Source organism: Petromyzon marinus, chromosome 14, assembly GCF_048934315.1.
Source record: "Petromyzon marinus isolate PM22_M1 ecotype Great Lakes invasive population chromosome 14, UKy_Petmar_22M1.pri1.0, whole genome shotgun sequence".
Lineage (NCBI taxonomy): Eukaryota > Metazoa > Chordata > Hyperoartia > Petromyzontiformes > Petromyzontidae > Petromyzon > Petromyzon marinus.
The window spans coordinates 3,651,676-3,672,476 of NC_133680.1; the positions used below are offsets into that span (position 1 = coordinate 3,651,676).

At 47.7% G+C, this 20,801-nt stretch overlaps 1 long non-coding RNA gene across 1 annotated transcript in view; it reads left to right on the top strand.

Moving 5' to 3' along the window:
• Positions 1 to 18,911: 18,911 nt before the first annotated feature.
• LOC142924568 (uncharacterized) overlaps positions 18,912 to 20,801 on the top strand; it is a 101,276-nt gene continuing 99,386 nt past the window's right edge. The window contains exon 1 of the long non-coding RNA XR_012941679.1: positions 18,912 to 19,330. This is a non-coding gene — a long non-coding RNA (uncharacterized LOC142924568). The remainder of the gene's footprint in view (positions 19,331 to 20,801) is intronic.

The window sequence follows — 20,801 nt, forward strand, 5'->3', positions numbered from 1 at the left end:
AAAACGTGATTGGGTGCTGCTAACAGATACGACCACGTCTCCAGCGAGAGCGGGCTTATTGAATGCGCCACTGGGTGCACGTCGCATCCTTGGCGGACACAGCCGTCATTCCCGTTGCCGTCTTCACGAGCGAGCGAGTCCCTTGCCACCACCACCACCAGCAGCAGCAGCAGCAGGGGCTGCGCGCTTGCAATGTAATCGCGGTGCACGTTGGCACCAGATCCGTGGAGCTCGGTGGGCTCGATTAGCGGGCCCTCCTGAGCTGGATGAGAGCTGCATCAACCTGGCCCTTGAATCCCCGCAACGGTGACATTAGCCCAGAGGTGCAGGCGCGCGTTTGAAGTTGCGGGTGTCATACCGAGTGCGCGTGTCTTCTGACTGCGTTGACTGTGTGCATGTGTTGTGGCTATGTGTGTGTGTGTGTGCTGGCAGTGTGAACGTGTGCGTGCGTTCGCGTGTGCGTGGCTGACCGAGGGGAGCGGTGGGGCAGTGGTTCGTGCGCTGTGCCACGAAACTCAGCGAACCGAGTTCGATTCCGAATATTTGAACGAGTCTTCGGCCTCCCCTAGGTCGATTCAGCCTTAAATTGTGTGATGTGTTTAAAACATACGCACTAGAGAGACAAAGGCGGCCGGGTATGGTGCCGGCCGTGCCAGCCTTCATAGGTGCTCGCTAACAGGACTTGCCCCCATAGTCTGTGAAAAGCTCTATCTGCGTCTTTGTGCTGACGACTGCCAGCCAATGTGCGTGCTGTCCGTCTGCGTCAACCAGGGGCGCAACGTTTTTTTTTGTCGACGTCACGCCGCACTTTATATACACACACATATATATACAACTACACCGCTCGCATTGTACACACCGTCCGATGTTCAGTCACATGCGTGCAAAATATCGGCGGGAATTGTGGGCCACGCACGCACAACACAGCACAGCACACAGCACACGGCACAGCACACAGCACACAGCAGCAGCACACAGCACACAGCAGCAGCAGAGCACAGCACACAGCACAGCACACAGCATCAGCACACAGCACACAGCAGCAGCACATAGCACAGCACATCGCACATCACAGCACACAGCAGCAGCAGCACACAGCAGCAGCACATAGCACAGCACATAGCACAGCACACAGCAGCAGCACACAGCACAGCAGCACACAGCAGCACACAGCAGCAGCACACAGCAGCACACAGCGCAGCAGACAGAAGCAGCACACAGCAGCAGCACACAGCAGCACACAGCAGCAGCACACAGCAGCACACACAGCACACACAGCAGCAGCAGCAGCAGCACATAGCACAGCACATAGCACAGCACACAGCAGCACACAGCAGCAGCACATAGCACAGCACACACAGCAGCACACAGCAGCAGCGCGCGCCAATTACAGCGGAATTCGTCACCCGCTCTCCACCAGCACGCGCAAGCGCTCGAGGTGCCAAGAAGAGCGCGATCCAGCACCACGGTGTCGCGAGCCCTCTCGTCGAGGTTCACCGTTGCTTCGTGCGCCGATCGATTCGCGTCAGCTGCGCGAATGCTCAGCTGCGTCGCTCGGCAAACATTCGACTGACTGCATATTTTAGTTGACACTTTAGGGCGCTAAACCACACGTAAGATTTTTTTTTTAATATTTTTATTCTTTTATTGTTTCCCTTCTACGTGACTTTACCGAAAGAGCCAAGAATACACACGTAAGCTGTCGAAAGACGCGGCGGGGTGCTGCAACAGCGATTGCTCAATTATGCATGCGGAATGCGGCAAGGCAGCATTGATCTGGCGGACTCGCGTGCGTTCAACATACATACATACCTCGATATACGACGTAGATGCGTTCCTAGAGCTTCGTTCGTATATTGAAGCCCCGTGTATTGAATAACGCGTAACATTAGTCCTATGAGGATGTGTTTCCATCCTTCGTAACGTAGAATTTCATTCCATAAACGCGTCGTAACTTACCATTCATATTTTAAACAAAAGACAATTTATATTCTTAGTTTTTTCGGTAAAGTCACGTTGAAGAGAAACAACAAAATAACCCTACATTGCTGGGATCACAAAAAAAGATCTCCAAAATCTTGAATAAACACAAGATCCAGGTCCGTTTCAACACATTACATAAAATCCGTGATCTGGTTCCGTCTGTAAAAGATGTGATTCCGGACATACAATACCCTGGTGTCTACAAACTAAGTTGCCTCTGTGGTAGTAGTTACATTGGAGAAACCAAACGCCATGTCTCGGACCGCATTCGTGAACATAAAGCAGACCTTAAACACGGTAGGACCAACACCTCGGCCGTAGCAGATCATTGTTCTAATTCAGTAGGCTCACATGCCATTGACTTTTCCAAGACGGAGGTTCTTTGTAAGCCATCTGGCTTCCATGAGAGATTCGTTCATGAGGCTATCCACATATACAAGCACAGAGACAATTTCAACCGAGAAGATGGATTCTATCTTAGCAATCATTGGAAAGATTTGATAAATTATTTCAGTTCTTGATTGATTGTTCACGCTTACAGTGGCTTTCAGACAGCATACATTATAAAAAATTTCGTCTCCCCCCTCCTCTTTTCAAAAAAATAGATGGACTAGTCCTGGGCAAACTGCCAATCGCTGCGCGTGACGCCAACGTTTTTTTATAAATAAATAAATAAATGTGCCGTTTAAAAATAAATTTATGCAAACCAACACACCTGATGATGACCGTTTGAGTTATGGTCGAAACGTCGTGAGAATGTTTTTATTGTTTTATATATATTTTGTTATTTTGTTGTTTCTCTTCAACGTGACTTTACCGAAACAACTAAGAATATGAATTACTGCAGTCACGAAAGCTTTAAATCAAAAGACAATTTAAATAACAAAAACACTTATTTTATACCGTACAGTATTACAATTGGAAACTGACATACATTTATATATATAGTTAAAAAAACAATTGTATTGTTCTTCATATAGTACCGGAGATGGATACATATATGATAAATTTTGTAATTTCAGTGTTTATTTATTATTTAACTAAATTTTTACATCCAAAGTTCGTTCTACTGAAGCTTCGTATATCGAATGTTCTCAAATCAAGGTATGACTGGAACAAGCGTTTGTCCAGAGACTTCCTCTGAGACCGTTCCACCAACGTCAATGAATGAGCTGTCATTCGAAAGATTATGGTATGCAGTTTGTGCAAACAATGTCAATCTTACAAAATAAAAATATATTTCACCAGATAAATAGGCTACTCCGACCTGGCGCTGCTTATCCACTCTGTCATTTACGATATCGCGGTGTGATGTGACGGTTTTTTTTCCCAAAATCATATAACGGATCGGCGCATATCAATGGGGAGTGAGTGGACGTAATCTCCACAGACTTGCCAAGTATATTTTATATATGACTGTATACAGGTGGGTGGCAGGTATCAGATGAGTTGAAGAACGGCGGTTGCCAAGTGAGTGAGCGAGCGAGCAGTGAATGTCAAACGAAGGTCAAAGCGAGCGTAATGAAACGCGTCAGTTCATCCCGGCCATCAGACGGGGCTGCCCTTGAGTTAAACCAAAAATAGGGATGAAAATCCACACGGAATCTGTGCCAACACGCAGTACGCACTGTGCTGGATTAAATCGACACTGGTAAGACGCTTCTGAAGGTCTTTCGTGAGTTGGGAGACTTTGGGGTGGAGGAGGAGGGAGGGGGGAGGGGGGGCGAAGAGGGGAGGGAGGAGGCTTTAGGTGGTGCAATTTGGGAAAGTTGGGATGTTGACGTCTTGATGTTGAAGTCCCGTGAGCTAGGACAGGGACGAGTGGATGGACGGCTGCCTGGCCTCCCAACTTGTTTCTCCAGTCTGGTGTAGTACGGTAGAGTATTTACTTCGTGTCTAAGCTTCTCAGTTGGGTTCCGCAAAATATTTCTCAGGCATGCTGTTTTGCCAGAGCCCCCCCCCTCCCCCGTTTTCTATTAACTCTTCCCACAGATGGCTTTAGCAGTCTGTCAGGAAGCATCGTCGTCCTCTTTAAAATATATTTGTTTATTTTAGTTGTTTGGAAGGTTAGCCTTTTTTTCCAGCCGCGGGCTGGAATTTCCACAAAGCTGTGTAATTTGAATGCACGCAACGTCAAAACAATGGTGCAAATTCATTTGCTTTGTTGAAGACAAATCAGAAAAATGAGCGTGCTTTTTCAGCAGTATCATTTCTTTCTTTTTTTTCAGCGTGGCTCTTTTCATTTCTAGAGCGGCCCTTCGACAAATCCAATGTTTCTATCGGCTGGATCATTTCCCACGAAGAAACAAAGTCGGCAGTGAAGCAATACGCGTCGCGATATTAAAGATAATTACGCTAAATCTCAAGAGTCTGAACCATCGGTATTGTACGTAGGATTACATTTTGTGATTCATGCCCGATGTGTTTTCGGCTTTAACACACGTGACGCCCGACGTTTCGCGCCATATGCACGGGGGATTCAGGAATCTGCCCATCGACATCTCGCTCCGCTGTGCCGTAGAGCTTCCCTCTAGTTGCTGAAGAAGTTTCGCTCGCAGCACAGTGGAGTGAATGTGTCACATCACAACGAGGAGACAAGTCAGAGGGCTGTGCAGCGCATCCACAAACACCCTCCGTGGTAACTGTGCGGTCACTTTCATGGCTACGTACGGAGTGAAAGAAGTGCTACGTACGTACATGGCGAAAGCTTTGGGTGGTTTTTTTTTGGTTAACCCGTGGTGAAATTCTGGCGATTTTTCAGACAGAGCAGATCGACGTCGCAGTTCAGTCGAATATTATCCGGGCACGGCAAGAAATAGTGGCATATCAGCTCCCTTAAAAATGAGAATGTGCATCAGGATTCATGGCAGCGTTAATGACAATTACCACGTCACGGCAGCCCTGTGTGTGAACACAACCCCAGTAAGAGGTAACAATCATCGCTCAGTAATAGGTTTTTACCCTTTTATCTGGCACAAAAACTGACACCTTTATACAAGGGATCATGTTTGCAATAATCACAACACAAGTAGTCAAATGCAAACAAAAAAGACAACTCTGATAATATGCACTGTCCTTGAATTTGATTGGTCCACACCCGAGACGGATTTTCTTAGAGCCCAGTTGTCTTTTTTGTTTGCATTTTGACTACTCGTGTTGTGGTTATTGCAAACATGATCCCTTGTATAAAGGTGTCAGTTTTTGTGCCAGATAAAAGGGTAAAAACCTATTACTATATCTTGTTACTGGCAAAGGAGGTCTCATAATGTAAATCATCGCTCAGGTTTAATCAAGTCTGTGACCTGCGCGTGACCTGCAATTAACGGCCACTCAATCTGCACTGTTGTCAAGAAATAAAATAAGTGTTTGGAGATTGTTGTTATGTTTCATCACAATAGCTGGCACCAGAATTCCAAGTGGCCAGCAACGACCAGCACGAATAAAGTTCCAATGGATAACAATTAATACGTTTCTTGGATTGAGCGAGGTTTCTAAGAGCTTGGGGAAAGAAGCTATTGGGAGGGAATTCCGAGGTTAGTAGGTTGGGTGGGTGAGTGCGTGGGTGAAGGTGTGATGTTGTGACCTGCAGTGCGCTGGACGAACACAGTTCGGATGAGACGAAACAGTGACTGGTAGACCGAATCCTCAAAATAGGTGGAGAAATATACGAGTGAGGTTCCACAGTCGTAGCGATAGGCGAGTGAGGAATAGCAGGAATAGCAATGACTCTGTGTTATGATACAGATTGCATTCTCTCTCAAAATGATTGATTGTCTGTTTACACAAGTGTGCTTTAACGCTGCACCCATGCGCATTTGGACACGTTTTTTGTATTCTCAAATTGTTATCTGTACTTTTATGGAGGCAAAAAGTCTACTTCCGAGCTTTTGGAAATTAACTTGTCATAAGAAGCGTGGAATAATTTGTGTAAGCTTATATGTGTGTTTATTATTTTAATATAAACAGAAACGTGTGCTTTATGTGGGCCAGGGAAGCATGTTTAACAGTGATAAAGTTTCAAATGCAACACAACTGTTTGGAAAACCACTGAGATGTAATGAATTACCCCCCCCCCCCCCCCCAACACAAAACCTCCGTTGTAAGTAATAATGCCTGCTCAGTGGCAGAATTAGGCGTGAGCAGCCTCTTCCCACAAACAGAAGCATGCTTTCCGCGTGCCTCTTTTAAATGTAAATCTCAACATTCTGAAAACACTTTCCTTCCCTCATCCATTCCGAGCATGTACAGCTCAATATTTTTTTGTTTAGAAAAAAAGTGCAAAACATCCTCAAACGTTACTTTTTCAAGTTGCGTAAAATAAATGGTATAAACTTTTAAGAGAACTGTGTGACCCAGCAGAAAGCTCGCATTTTTTCCCCCTCTTGGCCAAATAGCCACGCGTGCAAACACAATAAATCATCGACTTTTGCTATTAACCAATTCACCAACAATCCCCGCACCCTGCTGAACACACCGCTAACATTTTCAATGCAACGAGCGGGCCGGGTGCTCTCTCTGCCTGGCAGCCGCCCGCCAAGGCAGCCACCATCGACGACAGCTGACGCCGAAGTTCCCAGTCCGCTGCGGCCGGCGAGCGAATGCCGAGGCCCACACTTTGCAGGGAAAGCGGATGTGATTATACAACTACAAAAAAAGCCACTGAGCCATTCATCACTCCGGAGCAAAAGTGGCGGCACCGATTGAGGCAATGCAGATGTACGGCAATGCATGTTGAACTTCTTTCGCGCCGTACATAGCCGACCGCGTTCATCGGAGATGCCAGAGAATAGGAAGCCTATTTTATGACTCCTACGGCCAAACCTCGTGGCTTCGCGCTATCCCCGGGCGGTAGCGGGGCGGTCGTAAACCGCACCAGGACTTCCCACGGGCCACGTGGATTGGCACCTGGTGCACCAGTGGCTGGCTGATGGTGATTACCACGAGACGATCTGCCACCGTGGCTGTGAACTTGACACAACCGGGATGCGTCGTGAACAGTCGCCCCGTGCATTCGCTTTCAGCGGGACGACCTGAGTTCATTCCTCATCCGACGACGTTCTTGACTTGATATCTCAACTCCATCTGCCATTGGTGAATGTTCCTATTTAAGCATTTGTACAGGCACAGCCCCCGCTGCTGGCTGAGGGCTTCCCCGGGCTGCGTGGGTCACGGGGGTTATATTATCCCGCTTCAACACACTGATCAGGACGCGTTGGTGAAGATATAGAGAGGGCATGGCCGTAGAAGCACGGCCTACCACACAGTGTCCCCCCACCCCGCAGCTCATAACTTCAACCTGCTTTTCTACACAGCGGTCAAACGTCCAAGCGCTATGCAGACCCAATCCCACTATTAGCTTCCGAGATCCGAAAAGATCGGGGCGCATTCTGGCCGATCTTGCCAAGGGCTGAGGCAATTGTGTATGAGGGGAAAAAAATGTGATTATTACGGCCCACGTTCCACAGTTTATTGTTGATGACCAGGCTTCCTTGGCTTTCGTGAACCTCAGGCTTTTAGGGACGGGGGACCTTGGCAGTAGCTACGAATGATGTGTTTTGGGGGTCAGACTGTAAACGAACACACTGGACCTTTTTCTTAGATTTTAAAAGCTGTGTCAGGTACAGCTTGAATTATTTAAATATTTTTTTCATTGGCTTTGGTATAAAAAAGCACCGTCTGTGTGTAAGCCTTTGCAACTCAACATTCTCCCTACACACCTCTTTAACGCATCCGAGTATTTCACCTTCCGATGGCCCCGACAGTAAAAATAAATGTATAAATAAATAATCAAACAAATAAATAAAACAAAGACTTTAATATCGGGGGTGGGGGAGGGGGGGGTTTCTCACAAAATGTTCAGTCGTGCTTTGGTCCTCGGAATATTTTAAATATTTAACGGATGAATGTATTTCAATGGATTTAACCTATGAGGTTCATAAATCTGACTTTACTGATGTGCTGTTATTTTGCTTTGGCATGCCCTGCTGCTGCTGCTGCTGCCGCTGCTTGCCATTAATGCGCTGTGCGTTTTGCCGGATAAAAGCCTTTTGCAGAACTTTTCTCTGTGGCCACTACAGATAAAGCGGCAGAATGTTTCTGAAAATGACACCTCACTCTCGGTCACACGGCTCTGCATGAATGCCTTCAGGATTGGAGCAGAATTCACTTTAGAAAATGTTGCAGCTCATTATTTTAAGCCTTGCAAAATTATTTTTGGAAAAAATAAAACAAAAGTAAGCCTCTCTGTTTTTTTTCTTAATTTGAAATGAAAAAAACACATTGCACACTAACCGTTCTGAGTTTTTCTCATTTGTTCGGAATTAAAAAAAATATGTAGACGTAACTTTGTTTTAACAGCTCTGAAGAGGGATTAGGAGCTCTTGACCTGGGCGGATGTCCCAAATGAACGCACACGCGGGGGATTTGTGAAAAGTGCATGGGCGGGGTCACACGAGGTGAAGGTTACGAGCCAGCACTCTCAAGGAGGAGGAAGCTCAGCTCCAATGACTTCTGTATGCGGTCCAATTAGTGCGGTGTCGCTACGACCTCAGGCGCCGGCCAGGCCACATTCTAAAAAGAACCCATCCGACGATGAGCATGTGCGTGACCACGTAGCTGCCCGTTCTTGTCAATCCACAGCTTGACGAGGCCCTCCCCGTCCTTTGCGGAGCCGTGAAGGCTACTCGACTGCTCAGTGCGGGTTGCCGAATGCGAGGGGGAAGGATTGCAGAGGAATGCATTATTTTCCTGCACTGCCTTCTGTTGCCCGCAGCGTCTACCCACACCTGGTCTGTCACGCACGGTGGTTTCCTCATCCTCGCGCCATCAAGGCTCAGTCCTGCCGCCGGTAGCGCCGCGGTGGTCCGCGTGGCACCGCGCGGTGTTCGGAGCGACGTCGAGAAGGTGGGGCCCGTGAAGAAGCGTCGGAACGGCGCGCGCCTCGACAACGACACGTGCTGCGGACAGAAAACAAAACAACAACAACAACAACAAATCACTCCCGGCTGAGGCACAGCCACGTAGATTTGCTTGTTGCCGAAACTGCCGAGTGCTTTATTGAGCGCCACGGCATCAAAGAACTTCAAGGAAACGCACCACACCCTCTCTCCGCAGGCCAGTGAACGATAATCGACGCTCGTCTGCTCACCGCTGCGCGTAGTCAAAGTGTAATTTAAAAACAACGCAGATTTACGCACACGCGAATTATTGAATGCAATGAACAAAATGCACGGAATTGATCCTACAGAGGGTGCAATGATTACGACGTTTAAATTACGTTGTGGCCAAACCATAAATGTACCACCGACTGATTACTACCAGACTGATTGCAGATATATTTTATTATCGCCACGTTTTTTGCTCTATCCACTGCTGGATGAAAGGGCTGCCTAAGCTATTGCGATTTCCTGTAGAGTAAGACAGATCTGCGTGTGTGTAAGCGCATTGCTACCGGTAAATGCCAATAGCAATTGATATTCCGGGAGACCCTTCCTCCCTTCTCCCAACTGCTTGGAATCGTATATGCGATGTCCACATTAATGAAGCAACTGCTGGGTATGCTCACAACACGTGGGATGCTCAGGGGTCAAGGGGCGTGACATGCTCACCTCACAACACGTGCTACCTAAGTTCACAAGAGTGGGAAATATCCCCCACGCTGCTCGTCAACCAACTTGCCTCCATCCCTTATTTGAATTTTGTTTTTGTTTACACGGAAACAACATCATCCTCATCATCATCAGCCGTGGATTATGCACTGCTGGATGAAGGCCTCCCCTCTCACGGTTGTGCGACGTGACAGAATCCATCTCACTGGTGCAGCTCATCGCTCCACAATGCAATTGAATCTTCGGGCAGCCGAAATATTTTAAGAATCAATTTTTTCCATTAATGAGAAAAGCTTTCCGCAAGAACATTGCGGTACATAACTGCAGCCTGTCGTTTGGTATTGATGACAGCCGGTAGAGCCATAAGGACATTTTTACGTGAATCGCTTACCGATTTCTAAACGTCGGAATCTGTTGCCGATTCCACGAATGCACTGATTAGCACGCACGAACCTACACGCCTACACCACCACACACGGTCACTGTGACAGCTACCTTCGTTTCTCGGTTAAAAGGTAAAATTGTCACATTCATTACGAGACGTTTATATGTGCGGAAAACCGGTTTTGACCATTAAAAAATATATACGGTTACTGGTAATGGAATAAAAAAAAATTGATCAACTCTGTCTTTGATCCGGTCGGAAAAATCTGAAATCAATTCAAGGAAACAAACAAAATAAAAGCCCCATTGTGCACGAGCCATTAGAAAATAACGTCGATGCTTTCATGGCACAACCCCCCCCCCCAGGGAATAAACCCTGAAACGGCCACCTGGAGACACCTTCTCAAACGATGGCACCTTTAAGTGGCCGTTCATTCCCTCTTAACGGTCAACAGAAAATGAATTACCGCATGCTGTTTAGCGACGGCGCGGCGGCTCCTCGAACCGCGGCAAGTAATTGCAGATTGAATGCAATCCCAAATTTACGGCGGTAATGTTCGCAGGTATTTTTTTTTTTTAGAGCTGCGATCAAATACGACTCTCCCGATGGCTATTGTTATGATGTATTCTGGCTGTAAAGTAACAAAAAGAAAAAAAAACAACCGACCTCTGCGATATCGTCTATTTTACAGCGGCGGTGGTCGGGCCCTCCTCTGGGCCGCTTTGACTTGGCCAGGCTTCCGAGCAGCCGCCGGTGCGAACGTTGCGACCCCGTCGCTTCTCGCGAGAGCCACCGGGAAGCGAAGGGGCCGGCGAACGTTCCAGCGCCGGAGCACGAGCGCAAGGCGAGCGTGTTTGCCTTTGGGGTGGTCGCTTTTGTCGATCGAGACGCACGCGATCGTGGTTGAATAAGGACGGCGGTAAACGGGAAACGCACTTTTAAATTGGATATGTAAATACGACGCTCGTAAGTCGGGAAAGGTTTCGTACAGAACGGCGCATCTCCGGCGGCTTTTGTTTATCATACGCCTTGTTACTTCGCCAGAATGACACGTTGACAATTGTAGGGCTCACTGGCTACAAGATATAGTTCCTTTTTGAACCTCACTGGCCACAAGGTTTTCTTCATTTTGAACCTCACTCGTTGCAGGGCCTCTCCTACCCACCCCCCTCTCACCCACCTCCCTCCTCGCCTTGACTGATCTCAGCGCCCCTTTGCGAAGCCGCGGCCCTGCGCCGTCCGATTGCATTGCAGCGTGGCCCCGTGGTGAAGGCTTCTAAGCTGGGGGAAAATTGTACCCTGCAAATTTGATAGCGAACTCGCGGGACGTTCCTTCCCGTTGGCATCTTTTCGAAACACCCGGCTCGCACATCCGTGCAAGGGCCACTAAAGTTAACTCCTCTTGCACCTCGGCAGATTGAATTGTCCAGCGCAGAGTAGTGCGGAGTGCGGAGAGCGTTGGGTGGCCTCGAGAACAACCCTCGGACCTCTTTGTCGAAATCAGGGACACTCGGTAATTATGCCGTTCTCACGACGCAGCCATCCTGCGAGCAATGCGAGCGCACCTTGGGGCAGCGCACGCTGCCTTCAGTTTGGGAGATAGTCCGCAAGGATTTTTAGTCGTGAAAATAATCATTCTTATTATTGTTTCAACTTGTAGCGTGCCTCACGGTGCGAGAAGCCGCAGACAAAACGGGAAATGCGGCCGGGCATGTGAGCGGGCACCAAATGCTATCCCAAGCTCTGCGATCCTCAATATATGAAGGTGATATCAGCCAATTAATGAGTGTTTCTACATTGTAGTTGCTTTGGAGCACGCTCCAACACGTTGGACTTGATCTGCTGGAGGTCATTTGACCATACTTCACAACTCCGTCGGTGCCAGTTCGTGAAGGTGTAAAGCATAGATGCGGAAGCGTAGCACCTCCGATTAGCACGATTGGTTACGTACGGTGCAAATGAAGTTCAACATAGACACGTAGTGGTGGAGTGCAACAATGGATTCTGTAGCGCCTGCTCTCCTCTGCCTACCGTGCCGCCCTACAGCCGCCTCTAACAATCTGCTCTGCATCGTGGTCACCCATCCAAGCTCTACCCAGGCCCTCCTGTGTCGAGCTCGCTCGCCTCCATCACGTATCTGTCTTTCATCGCATCGTCTGGTGTCTTGATCCATGGCATGGCGGGCCCCTTGAAGAGCCTTCGTGGGCTAAGCGGGACACTTCAAGATAACTTCGTGAGCCAAATCCGACCCGTTGGCCGCCATTTGAAGACCCCCTACCCCAGAGGTTCATCTCGATCAGTGGACATGCACGGTCGTGGTTCAGTGGCTTATACAAGAGATTTAAGATGAGAGTCGCTTCCAACGGTGCAATAATTCTTCAGTCGGTCATCTTACGGCCTTCTACAACCACCTCCTGCGCACATTCCCAGTAAAACATTCAACGTTGCGCCCGCTCTGGCATGTGCCTTGGACCAACGTTGGCCCCATCGTTCCACGTTTACTGGGTTACGGCCAGAGGCCACACTTACCCGCGCGCACAGCAAACAAAAAGGGATATTGGTGACTCCCACTGTTCACGCCCAGTATTGCACCTTTGGATTCAGAAAAGACAGCGCGGTAAGCATTCCATATTAAGTGCGTCGGAAATAAATAAAAACAATTACTCAGCATATTCAAGACCTCGCTACCAGTGTGGGCCTCCCGTGATGGATTTGGGTCGGATGTCTTTGCAGATAAGATAGGCGATATTCAAAGTGCTTTGCTCTGCGCGTGACAGGGTGGTGAATGGCACGGATAATGATTAACTACTCTCCCCCGCAGGTGCGGCGCATATCTGCCTGACAGCATTATGCATGGGCAGAACAAAACCAAATCTTGATACGGGTTAAAGGGAGCCCCGTGCTGATGAATGGGAAAGAGAGGGGTGGGGTGTTCCATGCATAAACGAGTCTTGCGCCGATTGCGTTGTGAAGGGGATGTGGAGGGGGGGCCTCCCAGCGATTACAGCTTTGTGCTTACATAGCAACAACCTCCACCTTGTATGTATGTTGAACTTCTTTCGCACCGTACGTAGCCAACCATGTTAATCCGAGATGCGGGGGTGGGGGAAGGACAAGAAGTTAAACACAAAAAGGAGTTCTAAAGAAATTAGTTTTAAATCTAGATTTTAATGGGCGTAGCTCCAGTGGCTTCCAAATGTTGAAAGGAAGAGCGTTCCAGACGGCCGCAGAAGCGCATCTGAAAGCGCGCGATGCAATGACGAGATCAGCAAGGTATTGGCCAGCCAAAAACCGTCGCGAGGATAACCGGAGATCGCCTGGTGGTTTACGTTCCTTGACGAGATCGCCAAGGTGTTGTGGTCCATTTGTGGCAAGCACTTTGTGTGCGCAATGAGTGCGACCTCACGGTGGATTCGTTCGGCAACCGGAAGCCAATGCAGCTCGGCGACGTCACTGGACGTGTGTGCAAACGACGCTCGTCGTTACAACGATGTACGTCTCATTGTTCGCGTGGCTGACGTTGGCGCAGAGCGACAGCTGTGAATGTACATCGAGGTGGTTGAGCCAGATAATTGCGTCAGGTGTGGCGGAGTGTACCGCTGCGATCATGCTTCCTTCGTGATTGTGAATCGGGCATCGAGTCGATGTTATGCGTCCCACGGTCTGTTCTGGGTGACCACAGTCTCCGAACACTGGTGGGGCAGTTTAAAGTTTTCCATGGTGGCGAGATGTTATCTCACTCGCCTGCTATGCGGGAGGATCGTGGGTTCGATCCCGACCCTGACGCCTGTATATTTGTCGTGGTCGTGTGACATTTTTTTCCGGGTCCTCCGGTTTTTCCCTCTACATTTAGAAAGATGTTTTTTCTAGAATTTAGTTGCTATACATTTCCGCACGATAAGCCACTTCGTTGAGCTATAATTTGTGACCAGGTAACTTCTGAAAAAGAGCCATATAGCTGAGTGGGCCTTACCTAGTAAAATAAAATAAATAGTTTAGAAAATAAAGTTTAAAAGTTAAAATAAAATGTGTGGCTGCCGTGCTTTGTGCGCACGCGGTTTAGGGGTTGTGGCCCAGAAGCTTCACGGAAGATCGACACCAGCAGGAATCTTCTGCGTCATCGTGACCTCTGACGAGGTGTTCGTTGGTGACCTCTTGTTACGGTCGAAGTTGCGTGAACATCAGGGTCAAAGTTGCGTGAACATCAGGGTCAAAGTTGCATCGTTAAAGATGAAGTGTGGTTTCCGAAAGAGAAGAGTGTGCCTGAGCTGTCAAGTTGTCCTCACAGACTGACCGACAAAACCCTGCTGTTGCACTACCTTGTTCGGAGGGGGCATTTAAAAACTCAAGGGGTGGGATGTTGGGGGTGGGGGGAGTTTGGCAATGCACAGTCGTATGCATGTATGTTGAACTTATTTCACACCATACGTAGCCAACCGTGCTAATCGAAGGTGCGGGGGACGAACATTCGACTAAACATGAAAAGCAGTTCTAAGGAAACGAGTTTTCAATCTCAATTTAATAGTGTATAGCTACAGTGGATTCCCAAATTCGGACGGAAGAGCGTTCCAGACGGCCGCAGATGCGCATCTGAAAGCGCGCGATGCAGTGACCATCTTTGTTCGATGGCCAGTCAATGTTAAACTACAAATGTTTCATGCAGGCTCCGTGGCTGATTGGGGGCTCCGGGGCTGATTGGGGGCTATGGGGCTGATTGAGGGCTCCAGGACTGCATGGAGTCAATAACCTGGGCATGGAAGTTAAGTTGAGTGGCATCGCAGCAAGTGTATTAACTGTTGTTGTTTTGAGTTGACAAAGTTAAAGTCCAATTCAACATTTTGGATTACCATTTAATGCAGCATAGCATGGGGGTTTATGCTTTTTTTTATTAACTGTTGTTGTTTTGAGTTGACAAAGTTAAAGTCCAATTCAACATTTTGGATTACCATTTAATGCAGCATAGCATGGGGGTTTATGCTTTTTTAACATTTACACTAAAATGTGCGTTGTTTATGTTGGGCAGCACTTTAGAAATGCAAATACTAATTTGTATTCTTCAATATGGAGATACGTCCACACATGTATGCTAGCCAGATTCTGTCTGAATTCCTCCAGTATAAATAAATATTCTGATCAATATACAATTATCCATTATGCGTTGGGGTTTTCCCGCCTAAACAACATTGTTTCTGTAAATCATCTCTCCCTGGATATTCATATTTTTTCCCATCTAACCAGAAATACAGTTAAATTATGTTCAGTTTACAGAGCTTTGTCAACTCCAGGCTGCATGAAAGCCTTCCTCGGTCAATGTCAGTCATGTTGGTTGCTTGCCCGCCCATAATTTACAATGCTGCTCAAAGTGGATTAATGAAGGGAGAATGGATCTAAGACCAGTTCACATTTCACTCGCCACTGAATCAACCGTAGGTCGACGAGTTCGTAGTGTGCACTAACCATGGCGCCCACCGCTCTTCCCCCAAGTTAAATAATGTTTTTAGTTAAGATTTAAAAGTAATATTTCTGTGACTGCGTTTTGCAAATGCTTTAGAAGCGCAGGCTGAACGTCCTTCACTGCCACCATCACCATGTCTCACAAACATGGCCCCTTAGTAAAACAACGAGTTCTTATTCAGCACACTGTTCAGTTAAAAGGCAGCGTTAATGACAACGATGGCAGGTGGTAATGTACTACGTTCACCCACTGCTTATATGAACTGGAGTCAATTGCAAACAGCATCAGCATAGCAATAGCACTGGTCATCAGCGAGCACACAAACAAAACACGGCGAACCTGGGACATCGTGAATGCAAGGCAAGAGCAACTTCTTCTCCTCAATGACATTTTTTAATGCAGCTATTCATTATTGTTTGGTTATAATAAATAACCTTGCAGAATGTTAAGTTGCACGTTAAAGCCGCGCCATGTAACGTGCCTTGCAGAGAGAGATAACCACAACTCTAGTCCAACAGGCTTGAACCTTTCAACATTGACCATTTGACTTAATTTCAACGTAGTCTTTAACCGTTTTTTAATGCAGGATTCAATTAGACCTTTGGTAATTAATGATAGTTTTTTTTTAGCTTCACCAAGAGACGGCTGCCAGGTTTGTGACAAAGGATTTCCGATCCATACAGCAAACTGGCAGAGTCTCTAGTCACGAATGGTTGGCTTTCGATGAGCCTGACTCAACGCTCTTGTAGTGACACTGTGCTTCACTTATCATCATCGCCATCAGCCATGATTTGTCCACTGCTGTATGAAGGCCTCCCCAAGCCGTCCACATCCATAGCAGAGCCACGGTGGAAGGATGTTAACTACCTCGCCTGGTATACAGGAGGTCGTGGGTTCCATCCCGACCCTGACGCCTGCTGCTGTATATTTTGAGTTTGCGTGTCTCTCTTCCCGTGGTTGCGTAGATTTTTCTCCGGGTCCTCCGGTCTTTCACTCCGCCTTTACAAACATCCGTTTCGAGTATTTGGCTGCTACACATTTCCACGTGATAAGCCGCTTCGTTGAGCTGTCATTTGTGGGCAGGTCCCTTCTGAAAAAGAGCTACGTAGCTCAGTGGGCCTTACCTGCTAAAATACAAAATAGTTTTTTTTAGCTCTCAGGCGTGTTCCCTCCTTTGGCTGTCATGTCATCTTTAGTTACCACCACCAGCCGTCATTCCTTCTAGCCGTGGCGAGTCTGGCTCCGAACTAACTTTTCTTCCCCCGATTCTCTTTCTCAGTACACATTACAAACGGGCACCTGCCCATGCTTCTTTGCGCGCTTTTCCAGCGCTTATTTAATCGTCAATGTCCGATGCCACCCTTCTCCATCGGTCATAGGAGTTAATGTGAACCTTATGGCGGTACCCCAGGGGAACCATAGTACCCCGGGCTCTCGCATAAAGTCCGTGATGCAGTCATGTGTAGTCTGTTGATGGTCGGCGATGCGGCAATCGACTCATCTCGACGAGCTGTACACTGCGATGCACCGCTACGGTGCGTGCGAGCGTTCAGGGTTTCGGTACAATCGCCCTCGCTGCGTTTTGACATCGCGGAGTGTGGCATCACTGATTTCAGAATGATTGGGGGACAAGCGGGAAGTTAAGTACACCCCTGGAAAAAAATAGTGTCCCAGAAAAAATATACTTAATTGCCTCGGCCAGTTTGTATTATTTGGTACCCCGGGGTATCGCTATAAGGATCATGTGCTCTTATTAAAATAAAAAAAGAGAGAGCAAAAATCAAAGAACAAATCACGAAATGAATGTGCTTAACATTATCCAATACTGATTGAGGGCTCCTAATTAAATCAATGCGCCCACACTATCCTTCATATTAAGTGTACATAATGCTTGATGTATGATTTTTTTTTTGGTAGGGCAGTTGCTGTCAAGTAAAACGGGCCTGAACCATAATTTACGACTGTTCCATAGGTTACACATTGACAAATATCCATTGCGCATTGTGTGGGCGATCCTTTTGAGTCGATTTGTGTGATGCGTTCTCTCGAGATTGAGACGTAACGATGCCATTGTTATACCACACACTTGCCGACATGATCATCATACAAATGCTCATCAATCCAGAAATATCTTCTTGGTTCTTTCGGTAAAGTCACCACGTGGAATGGAAATAAAATAATACAAATAAAACAAAATAAAGTAAATTCTCACGACGTTTCGGCCGCAACACAAGTGGCCTTCTTCAGGTGAAGAAACAGGTCTGTCCAGAAGACAGAGCTTGAATGAACGCTGTCAAGCAAGGACCGCGTCTTTTGAGCTGTGTGGGCGGAGTTAACATATGAATTAGCATGTTATGTTATATTTTTATTATTTTTATTATTTTATTTCCATTCTACGTGGTGACTTTACCGAAAGAACCAAGAAGATGAATCCCTGCAGTCACGAAAGCTTTAAATCGAAATCCAGACATATTCAAAGCAGAAACTTGTACCATCATTCATTCATTTGCAACCCTTTATTGATCCATTGCTGGATGAAGGCCCCGTGTCGGACAAGGGTGGTGCTTTGACCATGCCTCACCACCCTAAGCACTATGGATTGGTGAAGGAGGAGGTTTAGATAACACTCGCCACTGATAACCGTCATGGTCGGGAATCAAAATGTGGTTTGCCCCGCACATAAAAAAGTGCGTTAAACTTCAACATATTAATCTGAAATACGAATCTCAGTTAATTAATAATATAAAAATGTATTTATAATTAATACAGCACTCCCTTCGTGAATACAACGCAGGTAACACGTCGTGTGGTGGGGTAAAGTGTGAGCTCCCCCACCTGTTCCAAAGATGGCTGACTAATGTGGAAGAGTAGGCCGTTCACCTTCTAGAGGGGCATCCTAGACACACACCCCCCCCCCCCCTCTCCTCCTGACCACCTCCCGCTCCAGTGGAGGAAATCTTGCTAGCCGTGGCAGCAGCACCTTTACCTTGACTTATATTGACACAAGGCACACTCTTTCGTTCTTTCGGTAAAGTCACGTAGGCATAAAATAAAATAAATCACGACGTTTCGGGCGCAACACAAGCGTCCGTCATCAGGTGGATTCCTGCAGTCACGAAAGCTTCAAATCAATATTGACACAAGGCATTTTTTTCCCCCCCACGAATATGAATATTACTGTGAGCGGACCATTGCGACATTTGCATGTGTGCGGCGCGCGTGCGTGCGTCCATGCGTGCGCGCGTGACCAGTTCGTGCGCTCGAGCGCACGAGCGAGCGAGCGGGTCACTCGAGGGCTGTCTCCGCGCTCACAGGGGCGACAAAGGACAACCGGCAGAGTCCATTTGTCTCTCGACTCGGGCGCTCTTCCTCTCGCAGTTTTGATGTATTATGCAGGCGCGTAATGTGCGCTGCATAAACACCCTCCCCCCCACCCCCCTCGTGGAGAAAAGCCATCCGCGCGTCCTGAATGTCAGCAAGCCGCCGCCGCCGCTGACGCCGTCTTATTTGAGCAGCGGAGCAGAGAGGCAGCGGCGCCCTTTGCTCGTGGCCGGTGGGAAGTTGACTGCTCGCTAATTGTACCCTCAGGGCCCCACATCCCCCATCCGACTCAACTCAAACCGCCCCGACGCCTTCGTTAGCCGCTCCGCAGCTGCCGGGAATGGGCCGTGAAGCGGAGGGTGGAGGGGGAAGATTACAAAAAAGAAGTGTGCGCTCGGCTACCTTTCTCCCAAATTAAATCCTCGTGGCACCCATTTAATTAAAGGGGGGGGGCGTTCTGCTGTCTCGTAGGCACAGAATTGCTGCTGTGATTTTAACCCCCCCCCCCTCCCCCGCGTATGAATTCCCGACATCGTGGTTCGAGACTGCCAACACGACGTCATCGCGAAGGGTAATGAAGTGAGTTTTTATTATAATAATACCGAAGCTATTTCTTTTGTCTCCACGAAAGGGGTGGATTTGTTAGCGCAGCGGTTGGCGCACTGCACTATAAAGCCAGCGACCTGAGTTTGATTGCTGGACTCGCTGAACGGCAGTGGCGAGTGAGACTTGAAATGGTCCTGGATTACTCTCCCACCAACCTGCATTGACCAGGATGGTGAAATATGGTTAAAAACCTGACTTCCTTCATGTAGCAGTGTGGCAGTGTGGGGAGCCCCTCATCCGCCAGTGGATTCACAAACCGCTAGTAATTGTACACCGGTCGTGCGCATTTGAACGCTATTTTGGTTCTCGAAAACAAGAATGCATTTAAGCCTGGTGTAGAATAATGACAAGAGTGGCAGCCAAGGGAGGGAAAGAAGGATGTCCACCACGGAGATTGGAGTAATCATTTATATTAGTTCGTGTGTGTGTGTGTGCTAGGTGGATTTTTTTTTACCTCGCAGAACCGTGAGAGAAGTGCTCCAGATTCTGGAGATGTTCATCCAGCAGTGGATAGATCGTAGCTGAAAATGCTGATGATGGCTATTTCAGCCTTTTCGCGCAGTTTGTCAAACAATACAATGAAGCTGTGAGGTATTCTGAGAGATCCCAGAGTGCCTTGCAAGCCCTCAACTTGTGGGGCACCGTGGATTGCGTCTTATTTTTAACGTGGCCTCATTTCCCGCTCGCGCTCGGCCAGATCGTTAAGGCAAGCCATCGCCTTACTCTGGAGCCAGCCCACGTGGCCCATTTGGGAATTGGCCCTTGAGGCCCAACGGGGAAAGTAGCCCTCAGAAATGAATGTGAAAGGGTCCACTTTCAGTAACATTGGAGAAGGCTGGTGTGGGGGGCGGAGCTTATCCCAATTGGTGTCGTTCGTGCAAGTCTGCAGTGTAACAACTAGGGCTTGGTGCCAAGTTCTCGAGGGGGGAGGGGGGGGGTTCTTCTCACATGCATTATTAATAAAACTCAATGAAATAAGGACCATGTATTTTTCAGGAATGGGGAAGAAAGGCCCACTTGAAAAATATTCCGGAGTAAACGAACTTTTCAGGGTAGTTTTTACGATGCTTCATTTTTGGGGATTTTGCAGCGAAGACTAAAAGCTGTTATTGCTGTTTGTCTGTCTGTCTAGAGTCCAGGGGGAACGTCAACTCCCGTAAAAAAATAATCCAGTTTAAAATAATATCTGATTCACAGTTGTTTTAACGTGAGGGTGTTTACCCAAGAGTAAAATTGCCATTTTGATCAAGGGCGCACCTCTGCTGCCAGGCCGTAGACGTGGAAGCGATACTTTTAGCGCTGGTTTTGTCTCCGCGTTTTAGGGAACCGTTTGATCAACGTGGCCGCTTTTCTGCAAGGCATCTCCCTAGCCAGTAGCATAACTCTTTTTAAAGTAAAGTTTCGTACATATTGGACCATTATTCCGAGCGTCATGACCCTCTCG